Source organism: Eublepharis macularius, chromosome 8 (assembly GCF_028583425.1).
Source record: "Eublepharis macularius isolate TG4126 chromosome 8, MPM_Emac_v1.0, whole genome shotgun sequence".
In the NCBI taxonomy this organism is placed as follows: domain Eukaryota; kingdom Metazoa; phylum Chordata; class Lepidosauria; order Squamata; family Eublepharidae; genus Eublepharis; species Eublepharis macularius.
The window spans coordinates 17,349,435-17,375,037 of record NC_072797.1 but is presented as its reverse complement, the minus strand read 5'-3'; the positions used below and the strand labels follow the sequence as shown (position 1 = coordinate 17,375,037).

At 46.5% G+C, this 25,603-nt stretch overlaps 1 protein-coding gene across 6 annotated transcripts in view; it reads right to left on the bottom strand.

The window, feature by feature from the left end:
- Positions 1-25,603, bottom strand: part of RAB27B (RAB27B, member RAS oncogene family) — a 161,902-nt gene that overhangs the window by 15,958 nt on the left and 120,341 nt on the right. The window contains exon 1 of one of the 6 annotated variants that reach the window (XM_054987681.1): positions 24,549-24,804. The exons of 4 other annotated variants lie outside the window; for them this stretch is intronic. The gene's annotated coding sequence lies outside the window, so the exon portion shown is untranslated. Of the gene's footprint in view, positions 1-10,156; positions 10,180-24,548; positions 24,805-25,603 lie in introns of those variants that run through there. One more of the 6 variants, XM_054987680.1, reaches the window with a different exon arrangement.

The window sequence follows — 25,603 nt, the reverse complement described above, 5'->3', positions numbered from 1 at the left end:
GTTCACTCCAGAATTTACCATGAACTAGAAAAACAGAGAGGAAGTTCTGGAAGCTAGCTGAAGTCCAATTATACATTATACATGTTGAATCTGCAGTCCTACCCTATGTCACACATGAGTTGTGGCTTCTCCTTAATTCTGGTGAGCTCACTGCCCAATTCAGATTGGAAGATGAGTTGAGAAGAGGCTACTCCACCATTTCCCCAGCCTACAAGGGTCACAAGAGCATCCAGTTTGGCCCACAGGGGAAAGCCACCTATACACTGGTCTTTTGTGGAAGCAAATCATTAGTCATTGGGGGAGGGAAAGCTCCTTTCTCCCCCCCCCCATGCAAAAACAGTGTGTGCTTCACACGGAGGTATTGTGTGTATGTGTAGCAGAAGAAATGGGAAAATGCCCTCCCCCGCCCGCACAGGTTTTGCACAGGGAAAAATGCTTTGGAGAAAGGCAAGAGCTTTCCCTCCTCCAGCAGTGGCTTTCCGAGCCCATTTGTGCTCTCCTTTTTTTAATAGAAGCCATCCCCCAGAGCTGCTGTGTGTCTGTGCTAGCCCAGGTCGGCTCCATGGAGAACTCATGAAAGAAGTAATATTTAAAGTGACCCTTAGACACGTAAGAGTTAAATGAGAGCCAAACTACAAGTGACGTCTTACACAGGTTGGACACTAGTCGGCTTCCCTCAAGTTTTGATGGGAAATGTAGGCATCCTGGTCTTGCAGCTGTAATGGAGAGCCAAGCTGTAAAACCAGGGCGCCTACATTTCCCATCAAAACTTGAGGGAAGCCGACTAGTGTCCAACCTGTGTAAGGCGTCACTTGTAGTTTGGCTCTGAATCTCAGGAGTGGCTCCATGGGCACCTCAAGGAATACGGAGAAAGTTCATGAAGGAGGCCCAAGGCTCTAAGGGCTTGGTAAAGAGTAGAGCAGTCACTTAGGACCCCTTGTCCACACTCTATTCCCCCCCCCTCCACCTCAGCGTTCTGCTGTGCCCTGGGTAAAAGATTCCAAGCTGGTTTGCAAAGTATGTGGCCGAAGGGGGAACTAAGAATCGCCTGGGAACACACGGAGCCTCTTTCCTCCCCTCCAGCCCAAGATGGTCCATGCGTTTGAGCTGTCTGCTCCCAGAGTCATAGCATTATCCAGCACTAGCTGCTGCAGCCATCCCATTCAGCCCCTTCCTTCCCCTTGTGGCTCTCTTTCCTGTAGCTCATGCCCTTTTGCCCTGTGAGCCCTCCCCCCCAAAGAACTTGCCTCCAAATTAAGGTTGCCAACCTCCAGGTAGGGCCAGGAATGACGTCAAGGCTACAGAGGTCAGTTTCTCTGGAGAAAACGGCTGCCTTGAAGGTGGACTCTACAGCATTACACCCTGCTGAGGTCTTTTCCTTCCCCAAACCCCGCCTTCCCCAGTCTCTACCCCCAAATTTTCTAGAATTTTCCAGCTCAGAATTAGCAACCCTACTCCAAATGTGAAAGAATTCAGGCCCGGTCACACATTCAGGTTGGTTCCTCCTCCCACTTACTACTCACACACAGTCAGCATTGCAAGATTTTCTTTCTTTCACACATTCTCCTGGGCATCCATCCATCCACAGAAGCGACAAGGTTTAATTTCCTTCTCACATTCACTCACTGGTGGCATCCATCCACACAAGTCAAAGACTCTCATGAGCTGCGGCAAGCTCTGAAAACATATCGGAAATCAAATTATTTATCCCCACTACAACCACTTCATTCTTCTTGGCATGCACACACCACCCGCACTTTTGAATCAGAAGACAAAAGAAGGTACATAGGCTGATTCCGCACAGGTTGGATAACGCACTTTCAATGCACTTTATCAATCATTTGAGGTGGATTTTTTGTTCCGCACACGAAAATATCCGTTCCAAATGATCTATAAAGAGGATTGGAAGTGCATTATCCAACGTGTGCGGAATCACTCTTAGGATGCACAAAAGCTAACTGTAAGATAATAAACCTATCTTTTATAAAGGAGCCAATTAAGGAAACATCTGAAAACATACATTCAGATCCCAGAAGTTGTTGCAGTTTTGATCCTTTTGGAGCTCAAACCGGTCCACTGTGAAGTATGCACGCTCTCCTGTGCCTGTGTGATGATGTCACGTCCCAGAAGGAATGTCACTGCGCCACCCCAGTAGGGCTCCCATGCTTTGCGTGCAAAACGGACAAGTCAGGTGAGTACCCAGCTCCAAGTATTAGCAAGAGTTCCATGGGCTGGACCCTATCCGCTTCTCTGTTCCATGTCACCTTATTCCTCTGCTCTCTGCAACCCTCACTCTGCGCATGTTTCGTCCATGTGGATCCCCAAATCCCACCACAGCCTTTTCAGTGGTCAAGGGGGGGGGGAGAGGAGGCTCCTCCTCCTTTCACCAGTGGAAAAGTGCCAAGGCCCAACCCATATTCACAAAGGTCCTTTCTTTTGCCAAGTTACCTCTCGTTAAAAAAAGAAAGTGATCCAAATGTGGAATTGGCTACTTTAAGCCAAATATAAGCACTTATCATGTTCAGATTAGCCGTTCTTAAAGTTGGGAGGGTGATCCTCAATGAATTCAGAAGCACAGCCCAAGACAAACCAAAACATACCTTTTAAAAGACGGCAGCAGCATCCACCATTGAACTATCACATCTTATTCGCTTTCAAAGAGTTAAACTTGTAATTTTTTTTGTGCCTCTGGAGGTATCGTCAAAGCATTTTAAATATACAAATATTTTTTAAACCCAGAGAATTCATCATTCAGTCTGCCAACATTAACATGCCTTCGAAAACAAATTATTTATCCGCGCTACAACATCTTCATTTGCCTTGACAAGCTCACGCCACCCACGTTGTTGAATTAGAAGGCAAGAGAAGATACTTCGGCCCCACAACAGCTAACTACAAGATAATAAAGAATCTTTTATAAATGAGCCAATTAAGGAAAGAATAAAACACAGGCACAAACTGTATATGCCCGGCAATTATGTGTTTTACATTATCTTTCCCAAAACATATTATCAGAAGTACGTGCATTCAAAGAAGCACGTGATACATTAATCACATACTTATAGCCTTTTGAAACATCCTTAAGGAAAGCAGGTGCAATATTCAATTGCTCCCCTCTCTTTCCTTAAAATATGTTCCAGATACCCCAGGCTCCCGTGGCACTGCCATTTCTAAAGGACTCCGAGTCCTACCTCTTGAGCAACAGTGCACTCGTGATAAGAGAAAGTGTAGCTGGTGGCACTTTTCCATTCTTTGCTGATCTTAAAATTACAAATCCCGCTGAGAATTTGTCACAGCAACCTTGCCTAGCAGGCACTTTCCCAAACTTTGTGATACGACTCTAAAATCTTGAAATCTTTATTCCAAAGTCTCTCCCCGTCATGCAGCCCCCTTGAAGTTTTCCTTTCTTCCTTTTTTGCTAGTCTTCCCCACCAAATTCCTAATAAGATATTAATAAACTACAAGGCCCATACGTACTCCCTCCCTTGTGTTTTACCATCCTCAAAACCTGCTCGGTAGCTAAATGAATCATTCCTGTCGCAGACTCCGGTAAAGCAGGCATGTCTTTAATAACTAGGCAGTCCATTCTGTCACACATGAGTAATAGAATCAGGTCGCCGTGACTACGGACAATAAAACCATTGTTTAGCAAAGCCATACCCACCCAGAGTTGAGGCCTTTGCCAATAGCAACCGTGATCTGCTACTGAAACCCCACTTCATCCGACCTTCGGCTTGATTTCGATTCACACAATAAGCAAGCAAGGGGGGGGGGAAGGCAAATACTTCTGTTTAATGGCTCAGAAGTCGCAGTTAAGAATTACACCAGAATAAAATCAGAGTGATGAAGGGAGTTCCCAGTTGAGGGGGGGGGGGGCAGAGTAATGCCAGGGCGAAAACAGAAACTGAAACCTACAATAAAATCAATCACAGTCACTCTGAATAATTTAAAGGCACTTTACAAGCATTTACTCACAGGCAGACCCATTCTTTTCAGTGGCAGGTGAACAAAGAACAAATTGTTTTAAAGGCAGAGATGAAATAGGCAGCAGCGTTGAAAACAAATGGCTGTGTGACAGGCGGAAACGCAATATGACTTTTGCCACACCGCAGGGTGGGAAAAGCTTCACTTGGAGAACTTCTGCACTGAGCATCATATGGTGTGAGACATAAGGGAAGGGGGGGGGGGAGGCTCCTGTACCTTTAAGAGACAATTTTACACTCTCAACTCTTTCACTACCAAAAATAGGAACATGCATGTAATACCCTGATTCTCATGTCAAGGATGTCTGCTCTCCCCCTGCCCCCACATATATGATACTAGAGTTATCACCCTATAGGCGGTGGCTGGAGATCTCCCAGAATTACAACAGATCTCCAGGCCATAGAGACCAGTTCCCTTGGAGAAAATGGCAGCTTTGGAGGGTGGACTCTATGGCACGATGACCTGCTGAGGACCTGCTCCTCCCCAAATGCCTCCATTCCAAGGCTGCACCCCCCACAATTCTCCTGGAATTTCCCAACTTGGAGTTGGCAACCCTACATTAGAGACATGATCCTGCTGGCCAATTAAGAGCCATGACAGAGGCCCTCCAGTGTGTGCCCTGCCTTCAGAGATGCAATGAGCAATAAGAAGGGGAAGGCCTTCTCTGCAACGGCCCCTCAGCTGGAGAATTCCCTCCATTCCACTGCTACTCTTTGTAGATTCGGGGGAGGTCACTTCACTCAGGATTTGTGTTGATTTTGAACATCCCCCCCCCATTGCTCTCTCTCTCTCTCTCTCTCTCTCTCTCTCTCTCTCTCTATATATATAATATATGTATGTATGTGTGCTAAATGCATTAATCTACCCACTGTTGTTTTAGCTGCAGTAGCTGACCCACTGTGCATTTAAAAGCCATTTGTTCTTTTGGGTTAATGTACGCTGGAAAAACAAGATTGTCCTACAGTATATCATTAGCAGTTCAGTTCAAAATCTCCTTCAGCAGATGCAACACATAATGTGTTAGGCTGGACGTACTGCGTGGTACATTCTCTGGATGGCACTCAAGATATTATGTATCCATTCCACAGTCCACAGATCCAACTGCTAAAGACCCTGGGAAGAAAGAAAGCTTAACCCTCAAAAAATAACTCGTATCGACAAAATTTTAGCAATGCATCCCTCAAAGCCAAAAATAAGGACCGGGTATTAGAAAGTAAGCACAAGGCCAACTGGAATAATTTCAGCAAGCGTGACTCATTGGATGACAACTTGCCATTACCAGAAGTCTCTTTTTCACACAACTGTTACAGATAACAAACACACTTAACCTTTGTATTGTCGAAGGCTTTCACAGCCGGAGAACGATGGTTGTTGTGGGTTTTCCGGGCTGTATTGCCGTGGTCTTGGCATTGTAGTTCCTGACGTTTCACCAGCAGCTGTGGCTGGCATCTTCAGAGGTGTAGCACCAAATGACAGAGATCTCTCAGTGTCACAGTGACACTGTGACACTGAGAGATCTCTGTCTTTTGGTGCTACACAGTGACACTGTGACACTGAGAGATCTCTGTCTTTTGGTGCTACACCTCTGAAGATGCCAGCCACAGCTGCTGGCGAAACGTCAGGAACTACAATGCCAAGACCACGGCTATACAGCCCGGAAAACCCACAACAACCAACACTTAACCTTTGTTGGATTTAGTTACCTATCTCTCTGCTTATCTACTGGAATTAGGATTGCCAGTCTCCAGGTCAGGGAGTTTTCCCAGAATTACAACTTATATCCAAACTAGAGAGCTTAGTTTCTTTGAAGGAGACGGCTGCTTTGGAGGGTGGGCTCTATAGCATCATATCCTTGTCGAGCTTCGTTCTTTACCACCCCCAGGATGTACCCCCTAATCTCCAGGAATCTCCCAACCCTGAACTGGCAACTGTTCCAGGAATTGAGGCTGCGTACAAAGCTGCTTTATGGAGTTATCTAGCTCGGAGCCGTTGTGCTCCGATGGACACCAGCTCTCCAGACTTCCTACTGGAGATGGTTGTCCTTGGCAACCTCAGGTTCAATGCTGGTACTTTCTGTGTATATCACATATACTCGGCTGAGTCTTGGCTCCTACTGTAGTTAATTGCTATGGGATGGTTACACCATACATGTCCTCGGGGTCATTTCTCAAATTCCTGACTCCCCCCCCCCCCGAGTTTTGAACAGCCGCATAGTACAAAATTCAACAGGGCGTGCTCCTCCCATCTCAGAAATGCAGTTATGAGAGTCTATGCTTAAATGTCAGTCTATTGTTGTCCAGCAGTTAAAGACAAAAGCCCAGCCAGGGAAGCAAAGTAGCAACCTTAGTTTCTGCACTCACGCTGCCCTACAAGTTGCCCAAGAAACGGGGTGCAAGGCAATCGTATATAGAATGAGATCATGAAAACAGGCGGCAGCTGAGGGGGTGGTTGATAAGGCTGCCAACTAGTTGCGGGGGGGGGGGGGGAATGGCCTGTCACTTTAATAGGGGTTTAATTTGTAGACATGTGCAGTTGAAGCTTTTCATGGCGTGGATGCAAATCACATCACCTGGTAAATAACATCTCTATTAAGGGGGCAAGACCTTTTTCCCCAGGCCTGTTGGCAACCATGTTCACAAATGGCTTTGCCCTGCCTCTCTTTCACTTTGCTCCTGCTGCATCCCTTAGTCCACCCTGTGGTAACTCTTGCTTTTCCCCCCTGCTCCCCCAGTGATGTATTGTTACTAAGCCTCTCTGAAAGTCTTTCTATATGAGACCTGGGAGATGCAATGTTAGTCGGGACGGGTGGTTTAAAAAGACAGAGCTGGAGGCAGGGCAAAGGCTTTGCTATATACTCTGGAGCTGTGTGAAGGGGCTGTGAAATGCCAGAAGGGAAACTTCAGCATATTATAACCTCTCCAGGTCCAAGCCTGGCTCTGAAAGGCAGCTCCATTCCATTTCCATTCCTCTCTGTCCTCTGATTGCAATTCCATAGTTTTAGACTGGAGAGGTGAAACTGACAAGAGCTTCTGGGAAGGTGAAGATGAAATTAACAAACCTCTGAGGAGAGATCTCTGCAGGCTCTGTCTCTTTCAACTATGGTTCCTGGCTAACGTTGCATCTCTCTACAATTGACAAACACACACCAAGGCGTCTGGTGTAGAGAGACTCTGAAATGGGCACACACTGGGCTATGGGGAGTTTTGAGGGTGGAGACTCACCAGAACAGCAATGTCATGATGTCATTTCCAGCCATGTAACTGGAAGTGATATCACTGTATCACTAGCTTCTCAGGCAAAGCCAGGATGTCATTTCTAGCTGCATAACCAGAAGTGACATCAGGAGACACCGTTACAGCCCCCATATTTTTGCCTACCAGTCATCACAGCAAGTGCGGGGGAAGACTTCTCCTGCCCCCATCAGGGAAACAGCAACACTTCTGTGCTATCAGACTGCACAAACTCCTTGTTCACAGAGCACTAGCCTGTCAGGGAAAAGAGTGTCTACTTTTATCTAGCTTTCTACAGGCAGGGAGATTTTAGCATGGAGTAACATTTGGTCAGAGAAACCCCCACCTGCACCTGCAGAAACATAGTCCCAAGAAAACTGAGAACAAGGCAACAGTTCAGTTCAAGCCTGCTCACCCTCAGCATGCTCTCATTCATTCTTTACTCTACTGCTGCTAAGGATGCTTCTAGTCCTGTTAAGTATTGCAGATTTTGTCCTTACAGAACGCAGCAGTATCCCCCTCTGCAGTCTCTGAGAGAAAGGTTCTCATCCCAGCAGAACCCTGCAAACCATTACCCTTCCCACCCCCTTCCAAGCCCACTCTCTTATACAGTTCAGAAGGTAGACAAGCAACTTTATAACAGTGAAGTCCTAATAATTTTATAGGGTTCCCATCTGGCTAGGGAAACCAGCCTAGCCTGCCCTTGCGCTTTTTACAGCAGTTTCGCTTGCAGAGATGAGTGAGGGAAACTGTTCACAGCACTGAGATAAACCCGCTAATGTTAAAGACAGGGATCAGTAAAAGTGTCGCCAAGCGAATGACAACTTTGCAGGGAAAACAGAGAGACCCCACAAAGGAAGAGAAGTGGCAGTCCTTGCAGAAGCAATGCCTACAATCCCATGACAACATCAGCCACTTCTGCAACCTGTTGCAAGTTTCAGAACCTAAGGAGGGGAAAATACGCAAGAGCCTCTTCCTGAGACCCGCTTCAAAGAAACAGGAAATTGGGGGAGAGGAAGCTGCCTGTTAGAGAGATGGACCAACTTCAGGGCACACCTTCCGTTCCCTCTCCGCTTTAGCCTGGTGCAGGAAGAGGGCCTCTGGAGGTGCTGAATTTTGCACTTGTTTTTCACATTTCCAAGAATGTTTGCAGAGAGCATCTTTTGGAAAACTAAGAATTAAACCTGTTATCTCAGCAAGAAACAGAAAGTGCGATTTCCTACACAACTGCAAGCAAATAATGATATTGTTACTTAACACTATTTTTTTTTCTTCCTTTCTGACTTCAATGTATTTCAAGACTTTTCCAACGTTAGGCAGAGTTTCCCAAGTATCTTCATGCAGGAAAGATGTACGGAAATGGAAGGATGCCTGTTGGGCTTCGTAACCGTCGAACAGGCTTGCTACCCTTTCCCTGACAGATGCTATATGCCTTTAACAGTCGGTATTACAGGCAGAAGTCCTGGATTTCAAGTTCAAGTCAGCCTAGATTGGTAACTTAACGCTGGAGGAGGGTGTACCTCTTTTAAGTTTTGCCTGTCATATTTGTCAATCAGCTTGTTTTTCACCTTGATACAGGCTGGGAAGTGTGTATAGGTATACGTGTTTTTACTCAAGCCGGGTGATGTCAGAAAGAAATGGAAGACGGTATGAATCACCGTTTAACAATGACAAAAGGATAAAGAGAAACTCTGCGGAGAAGTCTTACTGCTTGATATTAAACACGTTTGCTCTTTGGAAAGTTTCTCGTTAGCTTATGTTGTAACAGTTTCCACCCCCACCCCACAAAAGACACCCAGTGGGTGCCACTTCCCCTGGCAAACCAACATCTCATCTACGGTTGCCAACAGCCCAGAGGAAAAAAATGTGCTGCCTCTTTAACCGAGGATTAATGTGTGCAACTGGGCTGCAGAAGCCTTTCATGGTGTGAAGGAGAATAACACCACAGGGTTGCCCACCTCCAGGTGGAGCAGGGAGTTCTTCTAGAATTACAACAGATCTCCAGACTACACAGATCACTTCCCCAGGAGAAAATGGCCATTCTGAAGGGTTACCTCTGCGGCATTATACCCTGTTCAGGTCCCTCCCCTTCCCAATTCCCTCCTCAGGCTCCCCCCCCCTCAAATCTCTAGGAATTTCCCACTCAGAATTGGCAACCCTAGAAAAATACCCTGTAAAACTTCTGTTAAAGGGACTGGATATTTTTCTCCAGTCTCATCCCTGGAGCTGGCAGCAACAGGCAATAAAGAAGGCCTCAAACTACTTATTTAAATGTATCTGCATGCTACCTCTAAACTCACCTGGTTGAAACTTTACTTGGCAACTCTTTGGTGGCTAAACAATTTTAAATTAAGGTGAGAGCAGGCCCAGCTAACCTGCTGTTCCTGACAGGTTGTTTTTAATAGGCTTTTGGACAGTAAAGCTACAGTCTCCCAACCGTATTCCCCAGAAAAAGGGCTAGAAGCTCCACTTTAAAAAACTGCTTATATTGTTTGAATTTATAAATACTGTAAATAAATAAACTTTATGTGAGAGAAATGGAAAGAATTAGTACATTTCCTAGACAGGATAGGTAACCCTAGGAGATGTACAGTGATGTCCCGTCATAAATGGCAGCCACTTACAATCCATGCTCAAATAATTTTGCAGCAGAACAAAACACTTCAGTTTCCCTTAACTTTTCTTTAGCCCTTGCTAAAGCTCTTATCTCTTCCACCCTTAACTTCCTGAAGCAAAATTCTCCCCCTCCCCTACACATTCTTTCTCACAGCCCTGTTCTTGAGGCTTATCTTTCTCCTCTCACTTACGCAGGTTACAACCCTCAGCGTTGTTAATCCCAGTTTACCCAGGCATCAGTGAGAGGAGATCTGGAACACCCCCCCCCCCGCCTCAAATCATGCTGTTTTTCAGCCTTCCATGGTTTAGTAGCCAACCCAGCCTACCTTGTTCATAGACAGCTCAGGAACCAGGTAATGAGCAGGGTGGAAATGTAAGTTCTTTGGGGGGGGGGGTAGGAGGAACTTCTCTTTTGTGACTCAGCTGGGCCTTGCCTCAGGCCGGGTTATCACTCTGCTCCACCCCTTAAAACACTGTACTTTCTTCATGAATGTTCTTTTGCTGGACACATTTTTTTAGCCTATGGCCTCTTCAGAGCAATTACCATAAAAATATTTTTTCTCAGAACAGAAAACGTAGAAGAAAGTGTTAGAAAAGAAAACCTCTGGTATTATCTTTTGTTTGTTTGTTTTTTCAGGTAGGATTTTTGTGTGTTAAAGGAGGTCCTGTGAACAGCTCAACAAGTGTCTAGATTGCAAGTCAAATGCTTTCTGGAATGTCAGAGAGAAATGAATGGGAATCGGGCATGAGTTGAATCGCAAGTGGAGTGAAGAAGGCAAAACAGAGTTGGCAACCTGCAGGTGGTGGCTGGAGATCGGGAATTACAACCGATCTCCAGGTCACAGGGGTCAGTTCCCCTGAAAAAAATGGTTGCTTTGGAGGGTAGACTCTACAGCATTATACCCTGCTGAGTTCCCTTCCTTCCTCAAACCCCACTTACCAGAGGCTCTACCCCCCTCCCCCCCCACAAATCTACAGGAATTTCCCAACCTGGAGCTGAGAACTCTAAGGCTAAAAGGTAGAATGTGGTTGTGTGGGTCAGTCCTTATTCTTTGAGAGTAAACCTCCTGGGTTGGTTGCGGTCACTAAAACAAAAGTTATCCTGTGTGCTCGTGCTTCGCCATGCAATCTCATCTCAATGCCCTGCATTTTTGGGGTGAATGATCATGGAGAGGGAACTGACGCATGCTGTTTGTACACACAGAGGCTCTGTGCATGAAGTACAATCAATATGGACAGGGTGGGGGAGGAGGCTGCCATGCACAGATTGGACCTGGATTACAGGGCTGGATGGATGGAGGGGCAGGGGGGCTAGTCTGCCCCCAGCACCGCCAAAGAGGGGGCACCGGGCACAGCTGCCAGCCGCCGGGAGTGCACCGGTGGCAGTGCGGGCAGCTGAGCGGGAGGGGGAGGCCGGCCGCACCATTCGCCTGCCCCGCAGGACAGGGAGCATGCGGCAAGCAGGCCGCCCCCTCAGTGGGGCAGGTGAATGGCACAGGCAGCCTCCCAACTGCCAGCGCTGCCGCTGCCAGCTCCACAGGGCACCATGCACCAGGCCAGCTGGCTTGTTGCGCTGGCGGCACACTCCGCCCTGCGTGATGATGTCACAGAAATGACATCATCACACAGCACCGGGAGCACGCTGAGTGTACGAGAGAAAGCGGGACTTGGGTTGCCCTGGGTGCCAGCAACCCTAGATCCCGCCCTGCTGGATTATTAACAACAACAACAACAACAACATTCAATGTATATACTGCCCTTCAGGACAAGTTAACACCCACTCAAAGCAGTTTACAAAGTGTGTTGTTATTATCTCCACAACAATCACCCTGTGAGGTGGGTGGAGCTGAGAGAGCTCTGAGAGAGCCGTGACTGACCCAAGGTCACCCAGCTGGCTTCAAGCGGAGGAGTGGGGAATCAAACCTGGCTCTCCAGATTACAGTCCCGCTGCTCTTAACCGCTACACCAAACCAGTCTCCACTGGTCAAATATGGTCAACAACCACCGGTAGAATGGCTTGCCTGTGAAGGTCAGGAGGGCTCCCATACTTCTATCATTCCACAAATTCTGTAAAACGGTGTTGTTCAGAAGGGCTTTTCTATAACACCAACAAGGTTATACAGTCTGGTTCAAGAATGTGCTTTACAACAGGGAATGGACTGTAGACTTCACCACTGTGCATGGCATGTTATCTGTTTAGTGCACATATTATCCTGTTGTCACTACGTTATTTTCTATTGATATGACATTTTTCTACATGGTACCTGCACTCTGTATCATGTCTAACACGATAAACTTGTTCAGATTTCTGTAATCCTAGTCCTGGTACACTGAGTATTAGAAGTCTCATTGATTGCATTGACTTACACTGCATAATCCACTTCGAATTTCAGTGACAGACTATAAATACAGTAAATAAACAAACAGTATACGCTGCTCCTATTATTATGAACTCAATCGCCTTTTCTTAAAGGAGCAAAGCTGTTTTTGAAAACGAGAATTTAGAGGACCAAAAAAGTAGCCTTTTTCTGGCATAATACTTCCCCACTCCATCCAACCTCCCTCATCTTTACAGTGTTTTCTTCATATGTATTCCTACCACTTGGTGGGAATGGTGTTGACATCAGTTAGGGTGGCAGTAAGTGTATCGCATTCCGCAGGCAGACTGAGGCAGTAATGAGGGAGAAGCAAGCTGAGGGGGGACTGTACCACTTTGGACTGGAGGTGAGGAATAAAACTTTTTCAAAGTTCCTCTTTATTAGTCATCCTTTATAAGTGGGAATACTAGCACAGCACATAAAGGGTATGGCAAGAATCTTTCTGAGAGATTTGTGTGTGTTTCCAGGGAGTTGTTTGACACGCCCCCGATGGTTTGAAGTGGCTCAGCCCATTCTGCCACCCATTCTGTGTAGATCAGGCCTTACAGAGATTGCCTTCGGAGTTTCTAGATATGGTAGGGAGGGTGCATATCTGGCCTTTAAATAGCGGCTGGGCTTTAAATAGCTGCTGACTCCACCCAGAGCAGTTTTTACAGGAGGTAGAATTATCACTTTTTTGTTATAGGCAGGTATAAAACGCTGCCCATCGTGCAAACTATTTTTTATCTCTCTTCAAACTTTCTGAATGTTAAGACTGGACCAGATGAAGAAACACAACGACATGCAAAGTTTCTTCTTTGCGCCCGCTTTTTATAGACTCACTGATTACAGTAGAAGTAATGTGGGCACAGACTCAGAGTCTCTCTACACGAGACGTCTTACACGGGGACACTCAACTGTACGAAGATGCAATGTTAGCCAGGAAGTGTAGTTTTAAAAGACAGAGCCAAAGTCTCTGTCAATTTCATCTCTCTAGGGGAGGGTAGTTTAAAAAGACAGAACCAGAGGAGATTGCTCCTCAGAGGATTTGTTAATTTCATCTTCACCTTCCCAAAGGCTCTGCTAATTTCACCTCCCATTCAGGAAGAGAAGATAAAATTAACAAACCGTCTTAGGAGTGATCTCCGCCAGTTCTGTGGATTCAGTTCCACATTCGAGACCCCCTATCTACTTTAGCTTTATTTTCTTGGCATTCCACTACAGTATCATTTCAAACTTGTCAGTATTAAGCTTCATGAAACACATCTGCTCACTGTAGACATTCCCTAATGTGTTTTTAAAGTGCCGTCAAGTCACAACTAAATTATGGTGATCCCCCCCCCCCCCAGCAAGGGGCTTTCGAGGCAAATGAGAAGTAGAGATGGACTGTCATTGCCTTCCTCTCCAGAGTCTTCCTCAGTGGTCTCCCATCCAAGTACTGAGCCTGTTGAGCTTCTGAGATCTGATGAGATCAGGATATACCATGCTGCCTTTCTTCCCTTGCTCCTTTATATGGAAGAGAAAATAAAGGTGTCCCTGCACATATATTTGAAAGGGAGGTTCCAGCCGTTCCATCCACAGGGCCTTGCGCTCTGCGGATAAGCAGCTTCTGGTGGTCCCCGGCCCGAGGGACATTCGGCTGGCCTCAACAAGGGCCAGGGCCTTTTCTGCCCTGGCCCCGGCCCCGGCCTGGTGGAATGTTCTCCTGCAGGCCCTGCAAGACTGAGATGTTCCGCCGGGCCTTTGATTAGGGGCCAGCTTTGTACCCCCCTTTCTGACCGCCTTCCTTCCTTCCTTCCACAGCCGCCCTGGATTTACACCGTGGCAGTGCCCGTGGCTTGTAGTGATTTTATAGTAGCCTGATCTGATAAGTGGTACGTGAATCTTTTTATCATGTTATCTGGATTAAATGCTTTTAAAGTTTTATTGTATTTTTATTGGAACATTGTTGGAAGCTGCCCTGGGCCCGCTCGTGGGAAGGGCGAGGTACAAGTCAAATAAATAAATAAATAAATAAATTGAAATTCCATTCTGAAAGTGGAAGACTTCCCAATCCCTCACAAAATTTTGGCTCCATCTACACATCACATATTATCTGCTACTTTAAATATGTACTCCTATATACTACCTGTGCTACATACTGGCTGCTTCCACACACATTGGATAATGCACTTTCGATGCACATTAGTGATTGTTTGCCACTGGATTTTCCTGTGTGAAACAGGAAAATCCAGTGGCAAACAATCACTAATGTGCATCGAAAGTGCATTATCCAATGTGTGTGGAAGCAGCCATTGTCTAACGTCAGTTCCAGAACTGATTATGTTCTATTTCAGCAATTCTTCAGCTCCGTATTGAATCCTTGCTAATGCTGTGTCTTTGTAAACTTGTATCTATTTACCCTATGACTTTTTAATGGAAATGTCCTTGACACTGTATGGAAATGTCCTTGCTACTGATTGTACTAATCTCACACTTTGTAATCCGCCTTGAGTCTCAGTGAAGAAGGCGGACTATAAAAGACATCCATCCATCCATCCATCCATCCATCCATCCATCCATCCATCCATCCATCCATCCATCCATCCATCCATCCATCCATCCATCCATCCATCCATCCTCATGTTTGTTGGGGAACAGCACAAGGACTCAGCAACGGGAGTTTTATGCAACAGCACTTACAGAGAAATGGTTGTAGACTCCCTGCTGCTAGTTTTGCAACCTTAAACTGCCCCAAGTGAGTGGAGGCTACATCCACTTCTCCCTGGGTTCCGTGGATGCAAACAGGAAAAAAGCTGATGTCTGTCTGGGAGGCACAAAAGCTCCAATGGCTGGTGTGTGATACTAAGTCCTCATGTTTCCCAACAAACATGAGGACACTGTAATGTACAGATAGAGCCTCACTTGAAACTGCTGTCCTGGGTTCTATTTCTTGGCCACTGTGAGAGCATACAAAGATTGTGTGACCTAGGAAGAGCCCTCTTATATATGCGATCGGCTCAAAGACCATTGAGTTCGATAGCCAAGGGAGGTGAAAGGCAGACTCTATTATGTCATACTGCCTAGAAGAATGCAAAGTACCTCCCCAGGTACCACTCTCAAATCTCTGGGAATTTCTTATGCCAGGGTTGGCAACCCTACCCTGACCCCTATTCTCTGAATCTGGAATTAAGGAACAGTCTTTTTGTCCTACCTCAGATGCAGTCAGGCTTTGGGAGAAGACAACTGCCCTTTTTAGATTCGAGTCCAGTAACATCTTAAAGGCCAAGATTTCCAGGGTATGAGCTTTCAAGAGTCAAGGCTCCCTTCATTAAATACTGACCAACAGAGCTACCCAACTGAACCTAAATATATGGGCTTGGTTCAGATGAAACATGATAAATACCGTGATTTGATTAAAGTGACCACAGTTAACCTGGAAGATAGTTTCAGGTAGGTAGCCGTGTTAGTTGTAGTATAAGACCAAGATCTGGGTCCAGTAGCACCTTAAAGGCCAACTAGATTTCTAGGGTATGAGTTTTCGAGAGGGAGCTTTGAACATTGCATCACATTCTGGTATGACAGGACACAGAACCTGGAAGGGAGCTTTGACTGTATTTCCATAGTCCCCTTCCAGGTTCTACGTCCCGTCATACCAGAATGTGTTGGAAAGTTCTGAAGAACTCGCTTTCTGAAAAATGTACAAAGCTGCTTTATTCAAATAGCAACGAAACACACGCCCAGTAACAGCAACAACAGCTCCAGGCTTTCCCTAGGTAAGGAGATCTTCGCATCTGAGCAGACTTCCACGGGCATATCACCTGCTGTATCAGGAACTGTGGGTGTGAATACACATTTTGAGTGTATTGTGTGTACTGGATCATTTCCAGTAGGATACGCATTCCAACTGGTATTAGAATACACATCCTGGACTATATTCTGGCATAACTAAAGATAAATGCCTTTTAAAAGAGCAGTTGAAGCTAAACTGGGGGAATGAGGAGAGATGCCATTGGGTGGGGTGGGGATGTAAAGGTAAAGGTAGTCCGCTGTGCAAGCACCGAGTCCTTAACTCAGGTCGTGAGCAGAGCTTGGGCTGCAGTACTGCTGCTTGCCACTCTGCGCCACGGGGGGCTCTTGGGGTAGGGATGCACTGCCTCTTTAATAGAGGCTAACAATGAAATCCTAAGCAGAGTTACTCCTGTCTATGCCAATTTATTTCAATGGGCTTAGACTGGAGTAATTCTGTTTAGGATTTCACTGTTAACGTGTGGAAATGGGCAACTGAAGCTTTTCATAGGATGGAGGTAAATAACAGCACTAAAAGCAAGGTGCTGGGGCTGGAGGAGAGTTTTGCAGATACCATGGGACAGCCAAAAAGACAAATAAGTGGGTACTAGATCAAATCAAGCCTGAATTCTCCTTAGAAGCTAAAATGACAAAACTGAGGCTATCGTACTTTGGTCACATCATGAGAAGACACAATTCTCTGGAAAAGTCAATAATGCTAGGAAAAGTGGAAGGCGGCAGGAAAAGAGGAAGTCCTGAAACGAGATGGCTGGACTCAATCAAAGAAGCCACGTCCTCCAATTTGCAGGATCTGAGCAAGTCTGTTAACGATAGGATGTTTTGGAGGTCTTTCATTCATAGGCTCGCCATAGGTCAGAGGTGACTTGATGGCACATGACACAGCTAAAGATAAATGCCTTTTAAAGAGCAGTTGGAGCTAGACTGGGGGGAATGAGGAGAGATGCCATCAGGTGGGGTGGGGAGGGGTGGGGATGTGCTGCCCCTTTAATAGAGGCTAACAATGAATTCCTAAGCAGAGTTACTCCTGTCTAACCCCACTGATTTAATGGGCTTAGACTGGAGTAACTCTGTTTAGGATTTCACTGTTAACGTGTGGAAATGGGCAGCTGAAGTTTTTCATAGGGTGGAGGAAAATAACACCACTAAAAAGAAGGAGGTAAGTAACATTAATTATAAGCAGAAATGGATGCCAAGTTATGGTATTTCAGTACCAAGGTCCATAAAATTAAACCTATATTCACTTGATGAAGCTGCCTTAACTCTGGTCTCTGGATTTTGAAACGATGCTTCCATGTGACAACCTGTCTGCCCTGCTGAAGCATCCATTTTTCACAGTTGCAAGCAGAATTACAGCATTGCTTTACCGCATTATTTATTTATTTTTGTCATTTATAGTCCACCTTTCTCACTGAGACGCAAGGCAGATTATACAGTGTGAGATTAGTACCGTAAATTTCAAGGATATTTCCATAAACATAGGGTAAATAAATGCAATTTTACAAAGACATAGATGGCATTAGTAAGAATCCCAATACAGAACTGAAGAAATGTTGAAACAGAACATAAGCAGTTCTAGGGCTGACATTAGACCATGTGAAGCAGAAGTAGCTCACAGGAGCACATATTTAAGACAACAGGTAGTACGTAAGGCAACAGAGTGGTGAAGTCTATGGTTCTTAGGTCATTAGTGAAACATCTGAGAGCCCCTCCCTGCAATACAAAAGCCTTTTTGAATAATTCGGTTTTGCATCATCTGCAGAGAGCTAGGAGACTGGGGGCTCTCCTGACCTCCTCAGGCAGGCCATCCCACAGGGTAAGGGCACCACAGAGAAAGCCCGTGTGCGGGCTGCTGTTGATTTTGCCCATGTGCTGGGTGCACCTGCTGCAAGAGACCTGTTCAGATGAGCGAAGCTTCCACGGAGGCACATAGGGAGGGAGGTGGTCCTGTAGGTATGCTGGCCCAAGGCCGTGAAGAGCTTGGTATGTGATGACCAATACCTTGAACTGAGCACGGTAACTGATAGGTAGCCAATGGAGTGACTGCAGAATGGGGGTGACGTTCATGCTCCTGCTCACTCCTGTTTGCACATTAAGGTGCAAACAGTTCCTAAGTGCCCATCCCCAAATGCTGATAATTAACCAATTATTTACAACTGCAAAAAAGAGAAACAGAAAATAAGGGGGGAGAGAAAAGGAGAGTGAGCAATTAAAATACTTCTCTCTCCAGCTTTAATGAAATGTTCTAGGAATTCTCAATAGCACTTCAACTGTCCATCTGGGAGAACTGGACATTACAACTGTATTTTAAGGGCAAAACCTGCCACAAATCACATCTGGAGAAAAAGCTGGACAGAAAACACTAGAATTCAACAGATTGACAATGGGGTCTTCTGGGCTGTTCATTAAAATAAATGAATGAATGAATTGTGGCAACTCCAGACTAAACTACTAGCATGGAACCAGCCATACGGCATGTCAAAATGAAATCTGCCTTGATGCTTTGCAGTATCTGAACATCATGAAAACTATTTTGTCCACTTGTTCAAAAGTGGAAGAGAAAGACTTAACCGGGCTGCTCATGGTCAGAGGGCCTTTAGTTAAGAATGCTAAGCATTCTGTATTTGGGTAGCAGACTTGGCTTTCTATTTTTCAATTGCCATGAACTTCTGGTATGCTTAGTACAGATTTCTTTCTAAAGGACTAAAGTTCATAGAGGAATCGCAGATGATAGGTTTATCTAAACAGGATAGCTAAATAGAACATCCAAGTGTGGGAGCAATATACCTGCATGATCAAAAACCAGGAGCAGATGCCTTGTGCCCTTGCTTGTAAGCTTCCTAGAGGTATCTAGAAGGCCTCTTTTGCCAAAGGAGAGCCTGACCTAGCGGGTCCCGTTGCTGATAGTGGAGGGGAGGCAGACATAGCTCGGGAAAGAAGCATGTTGGTTTGAGAAGCGTTTTCCCCTCCGCCTTGCCTTTCTCTGCTGTCACTTGACTCACTGGAGCATGTGCTATGCCACATGCTCCGATCGCAAACCAAGGCTCCCGCATTTAGTCGGAAACGCAACCCACTGATGTCGATTTCCAGTGAATGGTATGTTGGAGTGCAGCGGAATTCATCTCCTGTTCGATGCTAACATACACAGAAAGCTGCAACTAAAATGAGCTATCCCCCAAGTGGGTATAATGGAACGTCAACAGACTAATGAATTCTTGGAAATGTCAACACAAGGCACAACAGGAAGGCTGCGCAGTTGTGACTGTTCATGCTAAAATACACACATCATACCTAGCAAACAAAACTGAAACCAAACTTTTTTCCTGTTTTGTTTCCAGATGGTTCCTTTTCAAATGCCTCCGAAACAAATCAATACATCATTAATGCCAACACGGATCCTAATGAGACATTCCCAGCACTCTTCTGCTGCAGAGGGACATGCCAAAATTGTTACTCTTCATTGATGAGTGAACGGGGACTGAAGTTCATGCAGTGCCAACTGCAATTTGTGCTGCTGTCCGGGGATGATAAAAAGAGTTTGTTGTGGCAGGAGGTTGGATGCACTTTGGATTTTGCCTAACAGGCCAAGGCAAACCAAGCTGAAGTGGGCTATACACACTTCTAGAATTCAGAGCACTCTTCTCTCACAATCAGTCTGCCGGAACATCTCCAATGTTCACAGCAGGATTTGGGTCCAGTGGCACTACAGATGCTAATTTCTGCTCTAATCAGGCTGCATTGTACCAGTCTACCTTTACACCCTGACATCTTCCTTCGCTACACCCCTCCCATTCCATCAAGCTGCATTGTACCTTTACATCCTAATGCCCTTCCTTGTAACACCCCACCCAGCTCTGGCTGGGATATAAAAGCTCAAGGATCTATATTCCTCCCTGTATCTGAAGAAGGGAGCTCTGACTCTTGAAAGCTTACACCTTGAAAATCTTGTTGGTCTCTGAAGTGCCCTTGGACTCAAATCCTGCTGTTCTACTACAGGCCAACACAGCTCCTCACCTAAAACTAATCTTTACAGTCCCTTCCATACAGGGCCAGTTCCAGATTTTGGGAGGTTCCAGGCAGAGAGTTCCCAAGGCCCCCTCCCCAAGCCCTGCTCACATCCTCATTCCCTTCTATCCATCCTCATGCCTCCCTCCTGCCTGCTTGTGAGACTTCCCACTGCCTATGCTCACAGCAGCCTGCATTATCCCTGGTGGCACTGGGAAGAGTGTGCAGCGAGAGTATGAGTGGCTGAGTGGTAGCAAATGAGAGGGGGGTGGGTCAGGAGCAATGGGCCCTCCTAGAAGCCCTGGGTCCTGACAGCTGTCCCACCACACAGTCTCTCTACACGAGATATCTGACATGTGAAGAACACGTGTCAGGAGATGCAATGTTAGCCAGGAAGCATAGTTTTAAAAGGCAGCGCCAGCAGCAGGGCAAAGGCTTTGCTATACACTGGAGCTGTGTGAAGGGGCTGTGAAATGCCAGAAGGGGAACTTCAGCTTCCACATCACTGCAGAGGCACCTGCCACTATCACCTCAGCCTGGAGCTAGGTAGACCCACTGATAAACTGCAAAAGGAGAAGAGTTTAAAACCCTTTTCTGTTGTGCCGCAACAATGATCATCACCTCTCCCCAGTTGGAGGTTGCTACCAAACGAAACGCAAGACAGGCTCCAATCTCCTCTAGTCTAGAATTTATTTCAGACTTTGAATTCGGTAGGTTTTTCAGGGTTGCTGCCTCCCCTCCCCTTTAACGTTCTGTACACTGAGCTAGTTTCCCCGTCTGACAAAGGTCATTTTGTCCCTCCCATGTTCTTAGTGCTACAGGTGCAACCTAACAGGAACATACATAGGTCAGTGGGGAGAGGGGAAATTAAAAACGGTGGGACTGCTTTTCCTGATGGGGTCAGGAAACTATTAACTGAAAGATCAATTAGCCTGGAGGCAACCGCTGAAGCTTATTACACTGAATGGGGCTTTCTTCTGAGCAGGGCTTTTTTCTGGGAAAAGAGGGGGTAGAACTCAGTGGGTTGCCAGCACAGGGGGAACTCCTGGCGGGAGGTGGTGCCCCTAGTACCACATGTACATGCGCAAAGTGCGCATACGTTCCCAGGACCGCACAATGATGTCACTTTGGGTCAGCTGGAACAAGGGGGGAGTTTTTAAAAGTATAAATCGCCCTTGGAGAAAATGGTCACATGGCCGGTGGCCCCGCCCCCTGATCTCCAGACAGAGGGGAGTTCAGATTGCCCGGCAATCTCAACTCCCCTCTGTCTGGAGATCAGGGGGCGGGGCCACCGGCCATGTGACCATTTTCAAGAGGTTCCGGAACTCCGTTCCCCCGCGTTCCAGCTGAAAAAAAGCCCTGCCTCTGAGTAAGCACACTTTGGACTTCTTTGTTATGTGTAGATGGAGCAATTCAGGATTCAAGCGGTGGCGCCGTCTTAGAATTCTGCTGCCGACTGTGTAAGAGTAATCCTTCCTGTGTTGTGTTATTTCGGTTGGTCTTAATAAAAAGTATTGAACAACTTCTGTTTTTTGAGATTTTGCTATGGACCGACACAGCTAACTACAGCTTTTGTTTATTGTGAGGACAGTTCCCAAAATAATGAAAAGCATAAAAAGTAACAATAGTTCAATGGTTTTTTTTAAAAAAGCTGAGACAGCAAAACATAGCAAAAGCCTACAATTCCATAAAATATCAAAAAAGGTTAAAATCATTCTTAACACTCAAATACTGGCTGTTTTCACACGTCTTACTGGCCGCGCAAAATCGTGCAAAACTCCTGGAACGATGGCGTCTTCCTGGACGCCTTTGTTCCAGGAGATTTGTGCAATTTTGCGCAGCCGGTAAGACAAGTGAAAACAGCCACTGTATGTACATAATACTGCAATCCTAAAAGAAACTTATATGTGGTTAGACCATTCCCACTTAACAGCCAAATTATCTGCTTATATATGTGACTGAACCCAAACTCATGTCTTACTTATAACCAGGGCTTTTTTTCAGCAGGAAAGCGGTGGAACAGAACCTCTTAAAAATGGTCACATGGCCGGTAGCCCCGCCCCCTGATCTCCAGACAGAGCGTTTAGATTGCCCTCCGCGCCCCTGAGCGGTGCAGAGGGCAATCTAAACTCCCCTCTGTCTGGAGATCAGGGGGCGGGGCCACTGGCCATGTGACCATTTTCGCAGAGGGCAATTTAAACTTTAAAAAACTCCCCCCTTGTTCCAGCTGACCCAAAGTGACGTCATTGTTCCACCACCTCTTTTCCCAGAAAAAAAGCCCTGCTTATAACTAAACATGCATAGGATGAGCCTGCTTATGAGCTTTCTATTCCACCCCCTCCCCCATCCAAAGCCACTGTTCAAGGAACTCATTTCAAGGCCTTGGGGCAGCAATCGAAAAGGCTGTTTCTCCTTGTCGCCATTCTGAATTCCCAAATTGATGAGATTTTGAAACTGCCTGGTTTTATAAGCTGTGAGAATGGCAGCTCCTAGGGGAAGGGCACATTCTAAGAGATTCCTCCCTCCAAGGAAATTCAGAAGAATTCCCTTGAGCACATTCATGATGAAACCTAACAGCTTTTCAGTATAACGGAATCAATACGCTCATTTTATTAGCATAAACTGTGGCTGGCCTAGGACTGCACAGAATCCACCCTACCGGAAATTCTCATCAAGATCTAGCAACTCAATTACAAGGGGCTATTGGCAGCCCAGCCTGTGGCACAGTGTAAGCCTGCAGAATGTCCGAAGCGTAAACAATGATTCCGGCTTGCCTTTCCCAGGCTAAGCTGTGTACATTTATATACAAAGCCTCACCCTGTTCTACCCGGGATAAGTGATACGACCATTTCACTTGCAATGGTTTCCTTCACAAAGCCCTGCACCAGTGAACAGTCCGATACCTTTAACGGGGGAGCTGGAACCAGTGTGACGATGCCCTGCCTTCACTCACAACCAAGTTTGCTGGCCCCACCTCTCCTACACAAGCATGCCGTACACGGGCACAGCATGCATGCTCATAAAGCTCTATTCTCACGCCCGTAATTTCTATTCTCCAGCCAGTGTGCTTGCTGCTGTCCCCCCTCTACTCGCGCTGTCCCGTCCATGAATTTGTCATCTACGTAGGACTACAGGTATCACTTCAGGGCCACCTTCAGCTCCCTACCAACAGATATGAAGCATTTGTTGCACTCAATATTGCTTAAACCGTTTTCTTACAGATAAGCAGAGAAATGGTGAAACCAGCAACGGGATATGGTTTGTATAACCCTGTTGGTGTACCACAGAATTAAGCAAGCCTATTCCATATTTATGTACACCATATGGTGTACTCCAAGCAGTATTAGTGATGACGCTATCTATAAAGAGGTAAGCAGCCAAGTTTCCCTTAACATCGATATGAGCAGGATGAGAATCAATAAAATGTCTCACGCAGTACAACTGATTTCAGTGGATTTAGTAATTCTCGTAGGATTGCAGTGTCACTTATTTAGTGATATAAACTTAAATCCTCTATTAATTAAATTATGCTTAGTAATCCAAATCCAGGATATGGTACTCCCTTTTGCATTTCACATATTTGCAAACCACTCTCAAACTCCTGGAAATTCAGTCCCTTGCTCTTAACTGTGTTCTTTGGAGATAACGTCGATTGAATCCTGTTAAGTTCAACTGAAACCAAAAGAGTTTATTTCAAAGATGGCCTTCGACTGGTGTATAAATTATTTAGTAAAGAGTTCAGTAGCACCTTTAAGACTAACCAACTTTATAGTAGCATAAGCTTTCAAGAACTACAGTTCTCTTCATCACACGTGATGAAGAATACTGTGGTTCTCAAAAGCTTATGCTACTATAAAGTTGGTTAGTCTTAAAGGTGCTACTGAACCTTTGCTATTTTGCGACTACAGACTAACACGGCTAACGCCTCTGGCTCTAAATTATTTAGATTTCCCATTCCCACCTAACAGAAACGCAGGTATCAGAAATCGCTGTATAGTTCCAAAGAATCTTTTAATGTTGCTTTTCTGTCCTTTCTTTCATAACAATTTCAGGCAGCTGCTTAAAAAAAAAATAAATCCACCGCACTTCCTGTACACATCAGCAGAGATCGGTATCTTGAAGAGTAAGAGCCACATCCCAAAAAACAACAATAAAAAAAATACTACAGCAAGATGGTTGTCGTTTGTCACACGCTGGCTCTGAAAAGACAAGCTGGGAAAGTGACAGCTGAGCAGCTAGAGAAAGATTTCACAAGGCGCCCACTGAAAAGCTCCACATGGAATTGAGCAGAAGAGCTCCAGCTGTTCGCCTTGCAAACAGCAAGTGGCAAGGCGCAAAACTTTCTAAGCTGCCGCCACAAAAAATGCCCCACTTGGAAAAGCCTGGGCAGTGCCAGGCGGCTTGCAACGAGCGCCGAAGCGCCCCGAAGGAAGCAGCCGCGACGCCCCGGCTTGCTCTTTCGCAGGCCTCGCAAAGGGCGGCTGATTTTCCTTCCCGGCCAAGCGAATGCAAAAGTTTCCCGGGCGCGAATGCAACCCGCCGAAGAGCCCGTCGTGTTCGGGGAACTCACCGGCGTGCGCAGTTGCGGGTTCGCTGTCTGCTGACGGAATCCGCCAGTTGCTTCACCTTCCCCGGAAAACTACGCCTCCCCGCCAGCCACGAAACGCAGAGGCGACGCGGCCAGCCTCGGAGACATCGACGCCCGGGCGCAGGACGGAGGCAGGCGGAGGCCGCTCCGCGGAGCCGGGCAGGTGGAGCCTTCGCGGGCAGCAACAGCAGCGGCGAGCGGCGGAAAAGCCCAGCCCAGCCCAGCCCAGCCGCCTGCCTTGCGCTCGGCCCCACCCTCCGCGCTCTCGGCGAGGATTCTGCGGAGGAAAGGCGGGCCCGCCGCCTGCGTCCACACGCGGCTGCGAAGGGCGCACCCCGGGCGCGTTTAGCCTTGTGACTCCACCGCGCGCCTTGCCGGCTGCCCCGGACACACTCGGCCCATTGTTGGCAAAACTTTTGCGCGCCGGCGTCGGCTCGCAAAGTGGCCACCACGGAAATGGCATGGTGTTTCTCCTCCTCCTCTTATTTCTCCTTTCTTTTCCTTCTTCATAGGAAGAGCTTTGAAGTCCAAGAATTCACTCTGGCCCTTCGTTGGATCTGAGTCCAGTAGCACTTTAGAGACCGGCAAGATTTTCGGTGTTAAAACTTTCCAGAATCGCAGCGCCCTTCTTCAGGCGCAAGGGGTGGCTAGATTTCCACTCCATGCAGTTGAATGAGCTGCTTTCCATGAGGACAGGCTTGTGTCTGAAGAAGGGAGCTGTGACTCTCGAAAGCTGGAAATCTTGCTGTTCTCTAAGGTGCCACTAGACTCCAATCCTGATGTTCTACTGCAGAACAACATGGCTACCCACCTAAAACGAGTTCTTTTGAGCTGCGCCTAAAGCAAATATCCACCCCCCCCCCCGCTTTAAGCAGTTATGAACAAGGGTTGCCAGCCTCCAGGTGGGGCCTGGAGATCTCCTGGAATTACAACTAATCTCCAGACAACAGAGATCAGTTCCCCTGGAGAGAACAGCTGTTTCGGAAGGTGGACTGTATGGCATTATATGCCACTGAGGTCCCTCCCCAATCTCCATC